Source organism: Diadema antillarum, unplaced genomic scaffold (genome assembly GCF_040938485.1).
Source record: "Diadema antillarum isolate AM-2024a unplaced genomic scaffold, OU_Dant_1.0 seq00001712_RagTag, whole genome shotgun sequence".
Classification (NCBI taxonomy): domain Eukaryota; kingdom Metazoa; phylum Echinodermata; class Echinoidea; order Diadematoida; family Diadematidae; genus Diadema; species Diadema antillarum.
Genome location: NW_027272401.1, coordinates 43,727 through 58,598, shown reverse-complemented (window position 1 = coordinate 58,598; position 14,872 = coordinate 43,727). Strand labels below are relative to the sequence as shown.

The window sequence follows — 14,872 nt, the reverse complement described above, 5'->3', positions numbered from 1 at the left end:
ATTGATTGGCATCATAAATATGTCTCTATATAATTTACCTAACACCTGCATATAACGAGGTCATTTTTGTTGCTTGTACTAGTTTTTTTTTCTTTTTTTCTGCTGCGGGATCAAAGGTTTATATGCCTGACGTGATACCACTCACAGATTATAAAAATGATAATGTGTTTTGACGTAGGACCTCAGTTATCAGGCCATCGATTATCCAGATTCTCTGTTATCCGGACGTCCACTGGCTGACATTTTTTAAAATCTTTTCATATATTTTTCCATGCCAAATCTCACTCAAATCAACACATTCCACAATCATCGTGTAAATACACAACGGGACATATTCCAATCACCACAGTGGACTATAACTTTCAAGTCAGTATGTGAGATGATATGTCAATGACTGGTGCTGGGCTTGTCACTGGCACTGAGTGCACAGCAGTGGTTACAGTACAATGCAGCAGCAGTATTCGACGAGTTGCAATATCGATCTCATTGTCGGTCAACGTCAATCACACAAACATGAAGGGACATGAAGGGATATTTTACATATATTTAATTTTCATTTTTGTATCATATGACAGGGCTCAACTCTAACTTTTTTGTTTGGTGGCCCGATGGGGCCACCAAAATCCTCAATTTCAAATTTTTGGTGGCCCGAGAGAAAAATTTGGTGGCCCCGAAAAAAACAACAATAAAAAACATTAAAAGTTTTATCCAGTCATAATAAGAATTGGAAGTTGGACATACATCTACTCATGAATAAACCTCAACAAACTCGCAACACTCACTCTCAGGCACTCATTCAATCCTTTTCATCCATCCTTTTAAACAAATATAACTGCTAATTTCCGGCGCAAAAAGTTACGAATTAATTGACGTACTTTTCAAAAAATTTTGGTGGCCCGAGGCGGGCCACCAAATTTGCCCTTTTTTGAAATTTGGTGGCCCGACTTTCAATTTTGGTGGCCCCGGGCCACCGGGCCACCGGGCCACCGTTGAAACATGACAATCCCATACAGATAATAATAATGGGAAAATAGTAAATTGGTAACATGTATACTCCTGGCATGATATGCTACAAAGTGCTGTGTTTGAGCATATCTCTCTTTAATATCCAGCCAAATCAATTTTCCAGAGGCCGCTGGTCCCGACGTGGCCAGATAATCGAGGTGCTATTGTATTTTGTAATGAAAACAGTAACACAATGCTTAGACATAAATCCATTTCAATGACTGAGCAAGCCCAAGAACAGGCTAGTGCAGTTTACATCAACAACACGTGCACTCATTATCATTGCATCCACTTTAAAAAACTACTGGTTTCATTACTCTGAGCGAGAAACAAACAAATCCATGCATATCATATGGGCATTCATTTAGAATGATCACAAGAAGCAGACAACATTATCCCAAATCTGTTATGTGACCCTGCACCACAAAACCAACAAAAAGTCACCAGACATGGATTTTTAGTGAAGGGCAGATTATGAAAGAACAGACTCTAAGCTTCAAAATGATGCATAACTTGATACAAACGGGCCTTTCTAATCTATCTAAATGACAGAGAGAATTCTGTACAAACTCTGGAAAAGTATTTACTGAGTAAAGATGCTTTGAAGTTTAGGTTCTATTGAAGACCTTAAGACTATTCCCACCCCTCCCCCCCCCCCCCTGACACTCAGGCAGCTGTCGATGGAAAGTGCATATTGTAGCAAAATCAGCCCACCCTCAATGGGTTAATCGCCCAAGCTGTGTCCTATGTATGTGTAATGAATGGGACAAAAATCAGGATGTACAAGTTCAGAGCAACCACAATGAAGGGATTATCAGATTAAGCTGAAATTCACCACACTTTATCAGCACATTCTATTCACGACTACTTTTACATTTCAGAGTGGTGGCACCATCCTCTCAAAGGTTATTTGAGCTGAAATTGAAGAGTATGTAAAAAGTTTTTAGGAAATGTACAAGGGCCTCTAAGACATGCGTCATCACATTATTCTACAAAAAAAAGTGTTCTAGAAAAGCTATAAAAAATGCAAATTTCCCATTTGTTTTACGATTTCAAAATTCAGAATTACATAGAAGAAGAATTGCTCTTTCACAAAATATAAAAAACTCAAGATTGACTAGTTTGACCCATTTCACCTATTTTGAGTTGATCCTCACATGATATCGGGCTGTTTTACTTTTTGTTGGTTTTGTGATGCACGGTCACATACACATCTGACTCAAACTATCAGGAGACATAAAGCCATCATCTGCAATGAGAAGCCCATAATGAGAATCAAATGAAACACATTATTACTGTTATCAGTGGATATATTACAGAAAGAGGTCACACATTCTAAAACCATGCCTCATTATTTCACATGATCTGTTTTTAGCCTTGATTTCTATTTTACACAGTGGTTCAACTGCCTGGAATTTTGAGCAGAAACATGGGTGATCTTGCTTTAATATACAAATCTTTTATCCCCTAGGGTTGAACAAGCATTTTTTCAAAGGTGGTGGAAGTCACTACACTTAAGAGAGGGTGGGGGAAATATACATTCCTACATATTAAGCCTTAGAATCACATTCATACATTTTCCCACAGGTGTCAATCCTCCTTCAATATAATCAAAGAAAAACAAGTGAATATTTGATCATCACTGTTAATGCGCAATAGAAAGAGCTAGTGAAAATGTCTTGGCAGAACAACATTGTCATAACCCTAATTAGTGCACCATGAAGCACTCAAAGGCTGTAGGAAAAACTGTCATAATTCAAGCTTTAAAAAAAAAACTTCTGTAAAACTACATTCAGAGCAAAATTCTCACTTGCTTTGATAGCCAATGATATCTTTGTTGAAATGTTGTTTCTCTTCAAGATGAAAAGCAGTAACACATTTTTGGAAATGTATGCAAGAGATTTCCTTGCGGAAATTGTTCAAGTCTGTGTAGTACCGACATGCTGCTTTGGTCTACCGAAACTGCAAGTAAATCACTCCACTAGTTTTGACCACTTGTGTTAAGAGTTTAGCTTGGGTAATGTAATATGCAATCTCACACACTTGTTAATAGCTCTATATGTGGGAAGACTATGGCAAGTATCTCCATCACCACCTCAAATTACTTGTACTACTGCTACTACAAAAATTACATCAATGACAACAATCCTATTTTGATAACTAGTGATAATTTAGTAAAAGAATAATAAGAGTCAAGAATCTTAATGACATATTGGCTAAGTTGTATTCCTTGCATCCTCAATACCACAGGCAATTTCTCAATAACCACGGAATACACACTTGTATGAAAGATTATTTGCCTTTTTGATTACTGGTCCCTTGACTGCGTCATGGTTGCATTGATGGTTGAATTGTAAGTCTTTACACTAGTGCTTGAAATTAACATGCAACACCTACTGTTATCATTATGTGTATGTGTGATATATACTGTTTATTTGTGCTGTGTTGTTTTGCATTTGTCTAGTGTACTGCAAAAGCAAATAAAACTAGAAATGTCGCTACGGCGACTGGTATGCCTCCGCCATAATGCATGGTTCTCCTAATAGGTCTACAGTACAATGTCTTGACAATGTGTGATGACAGTTTCACACAATTGGCAAAATATTAAAATGACAGGTTTGCCACAAATGTGCTGAATGTTTACTTTCCTAGAACTAGGTTCAATTGGATAAATGATAAAAACGTCAGAGTGCAGGTATTTGGGGAACTGATGATTTTTACTTGACTTTTGACCCTTTTATAAGTTTATGCATTGAGTAATTTTCAAGGTATTGAGAAAAGGTATAATTTCACTATCAAATGGTAAAATAGTATTATCTAAACCTGGCCTTTGACCTTTGACCTCACAGTTCCAAAGAGAATCACTGTTAGGTAGAACATGCATAAATATGTAAGTTTCATGATGATACCTTGAGTTACTTTCGAGATATGGAGGAAAAAGTGCAATTTAGCCTTTTCACTTGACCTTTGACCTTTTGGCAAGAAACTTCCCACACAATATATATTGGGTAATACATGCATACATCAAGTAAAAAAAAAAATCCTTCAGGCATTGCATAAATATAAGGAAAATAGTAATATTTTGATTAGTTGACCTTGACCTTTGACCCCTGACCTTTGACCCATGACCCCCAACTTCCCTAGATAATCACTGCCCATCGGTACATGCATATACTAAGTTCCATGAAGATACCTTGAACCATTTGCGAGATATGGAGAAAAACATGAAATGTCAATTTTTTTTTCCACAAAATCACCTGTGACCTTTGACCTTTGACCCTGTGACCCTAAAATCCAAACAAAGTATTACCCCCCCCCCCCCCCAGGATATACCCTCATACCAAGTTTGATGTAAAACCACCACAAGGTTCTTGAGATATCGACAAAAACAAAATGGGATGGACGGACGGACGGACGGACGGACGTACGGACGACCCGAAAACATAATGCCTCCGGCCACTTCGATGGCGGAGGCATTAAAAAAACACTAAGATTAATGAAATAATCATTTTTAGAGATTTTCCTCCTCCTCCCATCTGCCCTGTTGTAGGCTGGTCAGCCACCCCCTCCCTCCATCTGAAAATGTTCCAGTGGGCTCCGTTTTATCAAAAGATAAAATCGATTTTAAATTTCCTTACCACACAGGCAGCCATAGACTTACAGTTGAAATCAACTGTATAATCAATTTTAACTCTTCATAAAACAGGGCCGTGTGTTACCCTCAGCCCTGATACTGACTCTAATACACACTACATTAACCGTGGCACTGTGACCACTACATACCGTAAGTACATGATAAGCTAGTTGGTGCATGTTCACTATTAATAGTTGTGGAAGGCATGGAACTTGTACATTTATAATGTCTGTAGTTTTGTGACGTCATCATCTCTGCAGTTTCGTTAGTTAATTTTCACTTGGTTTAACAAACCATCAGGGAAATACACCTTCAATTCAAATAGATTCTTCTTTTTTTATTCTTTTTGTTTGTGTGTGTGTGTGTGGGGGGGGGGGGGATTACGTATGCTGATATTGGCCCCCAACTGGGTTTGCTATATTTGATCAAACAAACTTTTTTATGCCAAGTAGGCTACACCTCTTTAAAGAATCTATGTAAAAAACACATCCTGAAATCTTTCATATCCTTCAAAAAAAGTCAAGCAATTCTTCCTGAATCTGCTCCATTTTTTTTTCACTGAACTTGTGAAATCTTGTGGGCTGCAAATCACATGATTTTGCAGTTTAAGCATGAATGTTGGAGACCTAGGATCAGACATTAATAAGAAAAGTTTGATGATAGGGCATCCATATATTAGGAGCATGGACAGAGACTTGTCATTATAGGCAGGTAATTATTTACATGTGATTCTGGTAAATGAAACATATACTATGGGTATTTTTACGATACTGGAGATATTTCTCCATGAATATTTCAGATTCAATAGAAATAAGTGAGCATACTGTAGTATTAATTTTATCATGTCATACCAAGCTGCAAATATGTAGTCAAGATAAATTTGTGTTTCAAATCCAGCAGTTTCCAATCAAATGTTCAGTATAAACCCATTGTTTTGCCCTTAAGGGGACTTGACTTGGAAAAAAAAAACCCTAAAATTTCGAGATTAGGTATTCTACAAATTTGCAAGACTATGCAACGTGCAAATATTGTGTGATGGCAAGTGCAGATCTATCCGAAACATGCCAATTGGATAAAGTTGAAAGTCTTGGGATGTGGGTTATTTTTTCTTTTAAATCATAAATCACAATATTTCATATCATGCAATATTCATGATCCATGGTGTCCACCTCAAACTTCTACATGACACATGTACAGTAACTTATATACAAATGACTTTTTGGGGGTTTGTTTTAAATTCTAATTCTTGAAAGGACTCCATGGAACAAATCAAATTCAAGAAGAAGACGGTTGAAAAGTAATGATTAGAAGTACAGGGCAAATCTGAAATTTAAAAATTTCTTTTGGTATCCATCCATAATGAATATTACATAGCAACTTGAAAGATCTTTATGTTAGGAAAACATAACTTGAAATTTTATAATTTTTCACTAGAGGAGCTTTCCACGATGTGTATCAAAGATTCATGGAGAAATTCAAACATTATTTCACTAGATAATATACACAATTTAAGAATCTTTGGCCAGTGCATCCGGCTACAAAAAAAGAGTGATCCATGTTTACATATGACCTCATGAATTCTCATAAAAATCACAAAATGTGAAAGTTTGTTCTTAAAGTTGTTGTCTTCTTCAAAAATAATATGCAGTATTAATCAAGTGCTATATAAAAGTAATCATATAAAAATGTTAATTTACTTGAAAGATCGTATAACATTCATATGGTGGGCACTAAGCATTTTGAGCTAAAAGGTCCATAAAAGTGCATGAGTCTTTCATATCTATATTACAGAATTATTACAAAATTAGCATTTAGGTAAACTCAAATTTGAAATTTGTTCTCCCTTCACAGCAGATATGCATTTTATGACAATTCAGAAGAACAAGCCAAGTTTTACATTATTCAAAAGGTGTTGTTGTTGTTGTTGTTGTTGTTGTATTTTTGTTTAAATCATTTTACAGTGAGTTTGGAAAAAATTGTGATTATTCACACAATCCATATGAATACATGTATATGTTTTATTTTGTTCTTAAGGGAACTACAAACGAAAATAGGGGATGCAGAACATCTTTCAGTGTGTGTGTGTGTGTGGGGGGGGGGGGGGGGGGAGTCTCCAGCAGGGGGGTGGGGAGATACATGCAGTACCAGTCAGACCGCAGCACCTGAAAAATTCGCTCGTATTTATTCAACTAGTATGCAAGCCCGCTCTAGGCTTGCATACGTAATGAGCTGTGGAAGGGGATTTTGTCCTTTGGCTTTCGGCAACAAAAATACACCTTATATTCACAAATTTGGTAGCAAATTCAAGGAAAATATGTAAACTATCGTCGCATGTTACTCAAATTATTGTAAATGAAAAGTACCATAGTGTAATTTGAGCTTGGAAAGTGACAAAAAAAGTAATTCATGCAGTACACGTTCAAGACGTCAAAAGAATACCGAATTCACTTTGCATCTCAATGAAAATGCATTATTTGGTAGTTTATCTCTTTTCTTTCTATACATGTAAATATCTTAACAATTTGTTGCTTAAACCGGTCAGGAACCAGTAAAATATCCATCCATGTCAGTGCTGATCAGCTTGAAACCTTGCAATCTCAAGAGTAAGCTCTCTCATTGGACAGCGCTTGCATTCAGCGCTTGCATTATGTCATTACGCTGCTACATAACGGTTTGATGCCACTTGCGGTTTCTTGGCACGCGTGTAGTTCAAGCCAAGTTCAAGTGCTGAATGCAAGCACTGTCCGATGAGAGAGCTCTTTCGCGCCACTGTACACTTTGTGTGGAGCATACTTCCGGCTTAGGAGTGAATTTTACAGACATTTCAAAACAGAAAAACTAGTATAAATCATGCTTGCATCTCCTTGACTCCAATATATGATGAGTATCTAAGTTTCCTCTCTACGAAAAAGCCAAAATCAGAAACAACAGTTTCTTAAACCGGTCAGGAACCAAAAACGAATTTTAGAAGGCAAAATCTTCCGTGAAAAGCAGGCAAAATTTACGCAAATTCAATTGACTATATCGCCATGATAAGATCCGATGTTATACGCAAATTTAGTATCAAAATAAAGATCAGAGTCTGCAGAACAATTTACCATGACTTGTAGCCATGATGAATGTATGTTAAAGTCACTACACTGTGAAAACCATAGCTCTGTCAAACTCTCGCAAAATCTCGCACGACAAGACACCTTTCAAATGCAAAGATCGTCAATGAGAGTGCTGAATAAATCTTGCTGGATCGGCTCATTAGCATACGTGCTGCGGTCTGACTGGTACCTGTGGGATGGTTGGGGTCAAGGTTCCCTCCCTCAGCCTCCCCCTTTGCCTTTGCTTTCATGTGGGCCTTTCTTTTCCAATGACACAAGGATTTTGGAAAAGTAGTTTGATAGTTTCTGTTTTCAAATGTACATGTACACATATGTTTATATATTAAATATATTTTGTATTACATGATTTGTTGTCATTGCTGTAATCTAACGAATTTGGGATACTGGAATTAACATTTGATTTGAAAATGAAACAAAACATTTCATAGAGAGGTAGGATGTTTTTCTGAAACATGAATGTGACTATATTATAGTGAAGAGAAGATTAAATTCAAACCTTACTGACATTGGTGCAATTTTGCCTTTGCTCATGTATGTTCATAAGCATACATCAGTGTCTTGATTTACTAATATATAATACAAGACTGCTTTTGGTCCTATGGGAGTAAAAGCTTCTTTTTTTATCACCACAATATATGTGACCGTGCATCACAAAACAAACAGAAAGTCGCACACACTGATTTTGTGTCAGGACTCAAAATATGTGAGCTGAGTCAACCTAGCCAATCTTGAGGGGTTTTTCTTATATTTTCTGACAGAACAAGACTTTGTCTACATTATGGTAAGATTTGGGATCATAAAACAAATAGGAAATTGTGTTTTTAGCCATTTTTATTTCTAGACCACTTTTATTTTTTTTTAAGAAGAGTGTGATTAGGTGTGTCATAGAGTCCCCTTTTCATTTGTTAAAGACCCTTTCCACACACTTCACTTTCACATATAATTTTTGAGAAGATGATGCTACTACTTTGAACATTGGTATTAGTCATGGGTAGAAATGTGTTAATAGAGCATGATTAATTTCAGCTTAATTTGATAATCCCTTTATTGTTTATGCTGCAGAGTTTCACATCCTGCTTTTTGTCCCATTCATTGTCCAGCTAGCATGGCTTGTTAAGATTAAGTGCTTGAATAGACTCAATACTTTTGAGCCTCTTTTCTCAGTAAATATTTTTCCAGAGTATGTGTTTTATTTTCAAGATCAAGATAGGACAGGAGAGTCAATTTGAATTGAGTTACACATCATTTTAAAGCTTAAAGTCTGCTCTTTCAGAATGTGTCTTTCACTAAAAATCCTTGCCTGGTGACTTTTTGTTGGTTTTGTGGTATATTATATGTCAAACAGCTGGAATGCTAATGTCAATGATGATAATTACTGTTGATCAATATAGCATTACCTTTTGATTCTCATCTTCACTGTAATGCAAGAGATAATGTTTTAATACACTTAATGTAAACTGCCACACTGTGTTAATATAATCTTAATTGGACAATCAAAAAAAAAAATCACACACAGACCAGAATGAAATAATTTTCATAAAACCAGGGGCAAAGACCGAAAAGGTTACTAGATTTCATAGCTTTCTAATTTTACATCTGATTTCATTAACTTTCTACCAATGTTGTATTTACATATAGGCCTATCTTCTCTATGTTAAAGTACAGTCACCTTAAACATTGAGTAGTGTTTCTATATCAAATATTGCAATACACACTATTTCTACAACATGATTTCTGAGTAATAGAAATGCTTAAATCTGAGAGTTCGCACTAACAACCCCTAGAATGTATTACAATAGACATAGACTGACAGTGCACGCATTTCCGCTTGTCAGCTGTATTTTTGTGGGAAAATATTTGCTGTTATGACCTCATATTATTTCTGCTCAAGTAACATCATTAATGAATTACATCATTCGTTTCATGCTGTTACAGTTATTGATTCTATTACCAACATGGATAGTCGTTATATTCCTCAGCTGTGAATATGATCACATGACAAAACTATAAAAAAATGCAGTACTACTAGCTGCAGTTATTTTCCTGTTATCAATTTGATGTTTCCTTCTTTTATTCTCTCCTTCCTTCCCCCTCTCCCTCCCTCTCTCTCTCTCTCTCTTTCTCTTATTGATAAAGAAGAAATTTGCACTTTTGATCCAAGTTGAAATGAATTAATAATATATGATATGTGCATTAAATATAAATATCACAAAAGTAAATCATTTATATCTTTGCTGGAATGGCATACAAGTTTTTAATTGTTGACTTGACATCTTTAGGTGTGACATTGTACTTCATAACAATACATTCAGTATCATGTGACACAATATTTTTGTAAAGCATGTCAGCTCAACCAACATAACCTGTTGTAAAGAAAGTGGTGGACATGCATAGAGTAACTGCGTCAGTAAGCGGCCGTGCAGCCGTTCGCGGCAGGTACAACATACACGGTAATATACAGCTAAACACAGCATTGCACTGTTACATGCACACTACACATATACTAACACACTAGCAATCAACAAAAACCAACCAATAAAATGGGCACGATCTCTGACGAAAGTGAAATTTTCTCACCTAAATGACAACATATCGCATCCAAAATGAAATTTTCGGTACTTCTTAACATAACAGTTAAGAAACAATGGTCCAAGAAACTGGATTTTGTGTCGTTTTCTCGATGTTCATGGATTTTGAAAACATATCCTCACGTAAAATAGAATTTTCGCGAGCCGATGTGGGCCGCCATTTTTTTCGGAAAGTGGATGTTACCATCGAAAAAAATGAGAAAAACACGAGAAAGACATCAACAACACCGCCAGAATTGCGATCTTGTTTGCGGCCAATGCATGTGCGCACGCTATTTTCACGTGCTTTCGCAATGGGAATTGGCGCTTACGCAATGTTCGCGAGACATGTGAAGGCGTTCAGCTAAAGATCGCGGAGCACGCGCGTATTGCATAGGGATTGTACATCGTGCCGCAAGCAGAAATACTACGTCGCATATCGCCCTTATCGGCGAAAATTGTGCCGGGTTTTGCCCTCGTAAATCATGAAAACTGCGTTGGTCAATGGTAAATTTCTTTCATGAAAACAGTTGCGTTAATGAATAATCTTGTCTATGATATATGAAATGGTTGAAAATAATTTGCCTGATTTGTTTACAAGTTGGAAAAACCCTTAACAATGCTTAAACTGCCGCAAACGGGATATTTTACTCTAGTAGGCCTAGAAAAGCTTACATCTGAGACCTACCTTAAATTATTTGCTAACACAAACTAGTTAGAGAAAATGTATTCCAGCATTTCATTGTAATAAAATCACTGAGCTGGTGGTTTTTATTTCAGACAGAAGAACATTTCACCAGAGATTTTGTTCAAATGCCCTAGTGCAGTTATTATTAATAAATTATTTTATAGCACTTTTTTTATTGTGATGAAGCCTTGATTGCCTTGCATCCTATAACCAAGCTTGACATTAGGTTAGCATTGATTTTTTTTAGTAAGTGGAGTAAAAGGCGAGCAGCCTCAGGCCATACAATGAGGAGGGAAGCTAGAACATTGAAACTTGACAGGGAATCTTGTACTGTGTACTGTACGTAAGAGAGAGAACGACAGGCCTACCTCAGCTCAGCTCACGATGTGCTGAAAGTACGTAGACACTGCACCGTACAGAGAGCACACGGGGGAACGGAACGGCCGCTTGGACCTTGCGGTTGCTCGCCAGCCGACGGTATGTCCTCCAAACTCCACCCAGCTCCAGTCTTGTGGCGTTGTCTGTGTTCCAGTTCAATGATGATCGTCACAATCTATGCGCATTTCAACGATATCTACTTCATACTAGTATACGATGTTATGAGAAACACCTTGTGAGTTATCAAGTTGTACATTCTTTACCTCGTCACTTGCACTTCGATGGCTTATAGCATTGAAACCATGCAACGAGATGAGACGCCGATCTTTGTACCGTTCCGTTTTTTAAACGGAGACGATTATACCCGGATCAATCTCAGCAAAGCGGAGCCGCCGGTGCACTCTTGCTCGCATGTTCTGGGTCTCATTTCATAGAAAAGCAGTTTGATAGTCAGTTCTGTTAGATATCTACTTCTCGTAGCAACAACCAATCAGGAAGGGATTCTTGTCATTGCCAAGACACTTGAGCAGCAAGAGTTGCCGTCGTAGTAACTTTTTATGAAATTGAATCCTTCTGATACCCAGATGGCAGCAAACATTTCCTGGTGCTGATACCATGTACATGTAATACAATGTAGCGCAGCTTGGACACAAAATCCGCAACCGCACGGACGTCGCCTAAGATACGGCGTCAGTGCGTGGGATCCCGGGAGCGATTTTTTTTTCCGTAACCCTAACGCGTCGAAAGTGCCAATTGTGTCACTTGAGCAAAGACTATCAGTGTACAAGTTGGTTTTTGTACGCATGTGCGTGGACTCCGCATGACTTGGGCAGTTAGGCGTTGAGTTTGTACTGTTATACACAGTACCATTGGCATGGTCGTCTGCTAACCACAGAATCAGATTACATAAATGTGAGAATGAGACGCCGTCCTTCAAACAGAAACATAACGGGTTTGTGTTTATGGGTATGTGTATGCGTGTGTGTAAGCGTGTGTGTGTGTGTGTGTGTATGTGTGTGTGTGTGTGTGTTTCCACTTCACATGTCATCGGCATCGCGTTCGCCTTTGCCTTATAGGTGTGGTTTTGTTCGCCGTCTGGTGACACTTTTCCTATGTCTCGCAAGACTTGCGTTACTGGGCTCACACGGGTAAATAATTCCCCTTAGAAACGTGTGTTAAAATTCAAATTTCAAAAAATTCCGTAAATAGCTGGGAGAAATGAGATGTTTCATCTTCACTAACCTGGGTCCGCAAAGCCAAACTACGAGTTCTCTTCACTCAAAAAATCACCTCTTTTCTTTACATGCAGCCATGAAATAAAGTCCCCTCAAATTCAATCAGAAAAGCTTTCATCTTCCAACCAAAATGCAGCTTGTAGAAGAATTCATACTCAATATTTACAGCTATTCAGTTTTTGCCAAACTACATCATTGATTCTAAATTAATTTTTTTCTTCGTTTATTTTGGTATCTTTGGTACGAATTTGTGAAGGGGTCTGGGACATTCCATTTTATTTGTACAGGTGTGAGCCCTACTAGGATGCATGCAAACTCGACGTCGTCATCAATATCTTGCAAAAAGTAAATTGGAAATCTAATTGAAGCTTGGAATAAATTATAATCAAAGTATTATATATTTAGGTCTACAGTTGCAGCGATTGCTATTGTTATTAACATTGATCATGTTTATTAAGCCCCACAAAATCAGATTCGAAATGGGCATTGGGTCTTGGGTAACATGGATGAACTACTGGGTTAAAGGGACTGTACAGTACTGGTTGAGGTAAGGGATTCATGTTTTGAACATTTCTAAGTGAGATAATAAGAAACCTCTTATGAAATATGAAAGACCATGTAATTTTAAGAAGGATTCAACGTTTATTTGATGAAAATTGGTTTTGAAATGGCTGAAATATCCCAAAAAGTGAAAATAATAAAAGGCGACATGCCACAACTTTATTAGGATCTCTTTGTTTCACCTTGTTTTTGGATATCTCAGCCATTTCAAAACCGATTTTCATCAAATAAACTTTTGATACCCTTTAGAATTGCATGCTCTTTGGCATTTCATAGAGTGGGTTCTGAATATCTCACAAAATGTTAAAAGCTAAATCCTCACCTCGACCAGAACTGTACACACCCTTTAACTTGGGTTTATCCTCCAACTTCACGATGATTCAGAAAGGCGTAGTATAGGCTCCTTAGTTCAGGTTCATGTATATCAAGATATATGATTACATTCTCAAGGAATAACATCCAAGATGAAGATGGGGGAGGGAAGAGAAACTGGGGTAGAGCTAGTAATCATCGATTTTGATCGATAAAATCTCTCTATAAATAGTTTAATTCAATCAGCTTTAAAAAGGCATTTTGGATCGGCATTCAAAAATCAAAAGATGTGCTATGTCCAACAAAATCAAATCATTTTCCCAGTCCATACATGTACAAAATTGCTCTAGTATCACGGTTTGAATTGCTCTATCAACAATTTTTTGATGTTCACTTTATCATTGCCAACCCTATAGTCCGAAGTTCTCGTCACGTACCATCGTCGCCTCTACCACCACGACCATCATTGAAGGAAACCAAAATCCACAAAGAAATATGGATTGAGTGAAAGCAGCAACATTAGTAGAACACATCACTGAAAGTTTAAGGAAAATCGGGCAATCAACGCAAAAGTTATGAATTTTTAACGTTTTGATGTTGGAACCACTGGTTGCATGACATCATGTGCGGGCAACAACATAAAGAAAATAAAAGAAAACAAACATTTTTTCACTTTTCTTGAGTAATGGAAGAGCATTTGATTAACCACTTTCAGAAAGTAGGGGGAATGATTACTACCCTTAGCATAAATTATGTCAGTATCAATTAAGTTGCGGGAATGTGTAATTTTATTGATTTTTTTTTGTGGAATTCTCTTTATATTTTCTTTACATTGTTGTCCACTGAAGACGTCATGGTCTCTAGTAATCTCTGTTTTTCAGTGATTACAACACCAAAAATATAAAATCGAATAACCTTTGCATTGATTGTCCGATTTTTCCTCAAACTTTCACCGATGTGTAATGCTAATATTGCTGCTGTCACTCAATCCATATTGTTCTTTGGGTTTTGGTTTCCTTTAATATCAACCATCATCACTTATACCATCATTGCTTTCATTAGATTACCATGCACGACCATAAACATCATTACTATCATTTCACAACTGGATATCATCTTATCATCATCACCACGATTATCACTCGTATTACCATCGTATACATATCACCACAAGCAATAAATCTTACACCACTATCAATACTTTTTTTTTTTCATGTCATTAATCCATCAACAACAACTTCACGAAATCTCTTTCAAAGTTTTCATCATCATCATCATTATCCTCAGTCTAAATAAGCATTGCGACTGGCAATATATTCCTACTCGATCCCTCCCTCCAATGCCCACATGGCCTAGCACCCTTAATTGAATTGATGAAG

General features: G+C 37.0%; 1 protein-coding gene across 1 annotated transcript in view; it reads right to left on the bottom strand.

Annotated features, from left to right (window-relative positions):
• The window catches only part of LOC139711851 (uncharacterized), a 105,751-nt gene extending 93,718 nt beyond the window's left edge, over positions 1 to 12,033 (bottom strand). The window contains exon 1 of the mRNA XM_071623702.1: positions 11,376 to 12,033. The gene's annotated coding sequence lies outside the window, so the exon portion shown is untranslated. The remainder of the gene's footprint in view (positions 1 to 11,375) is intronic.
• Positions 12,034 to 14,872: the final 2,839 nt, after the last annotated feature.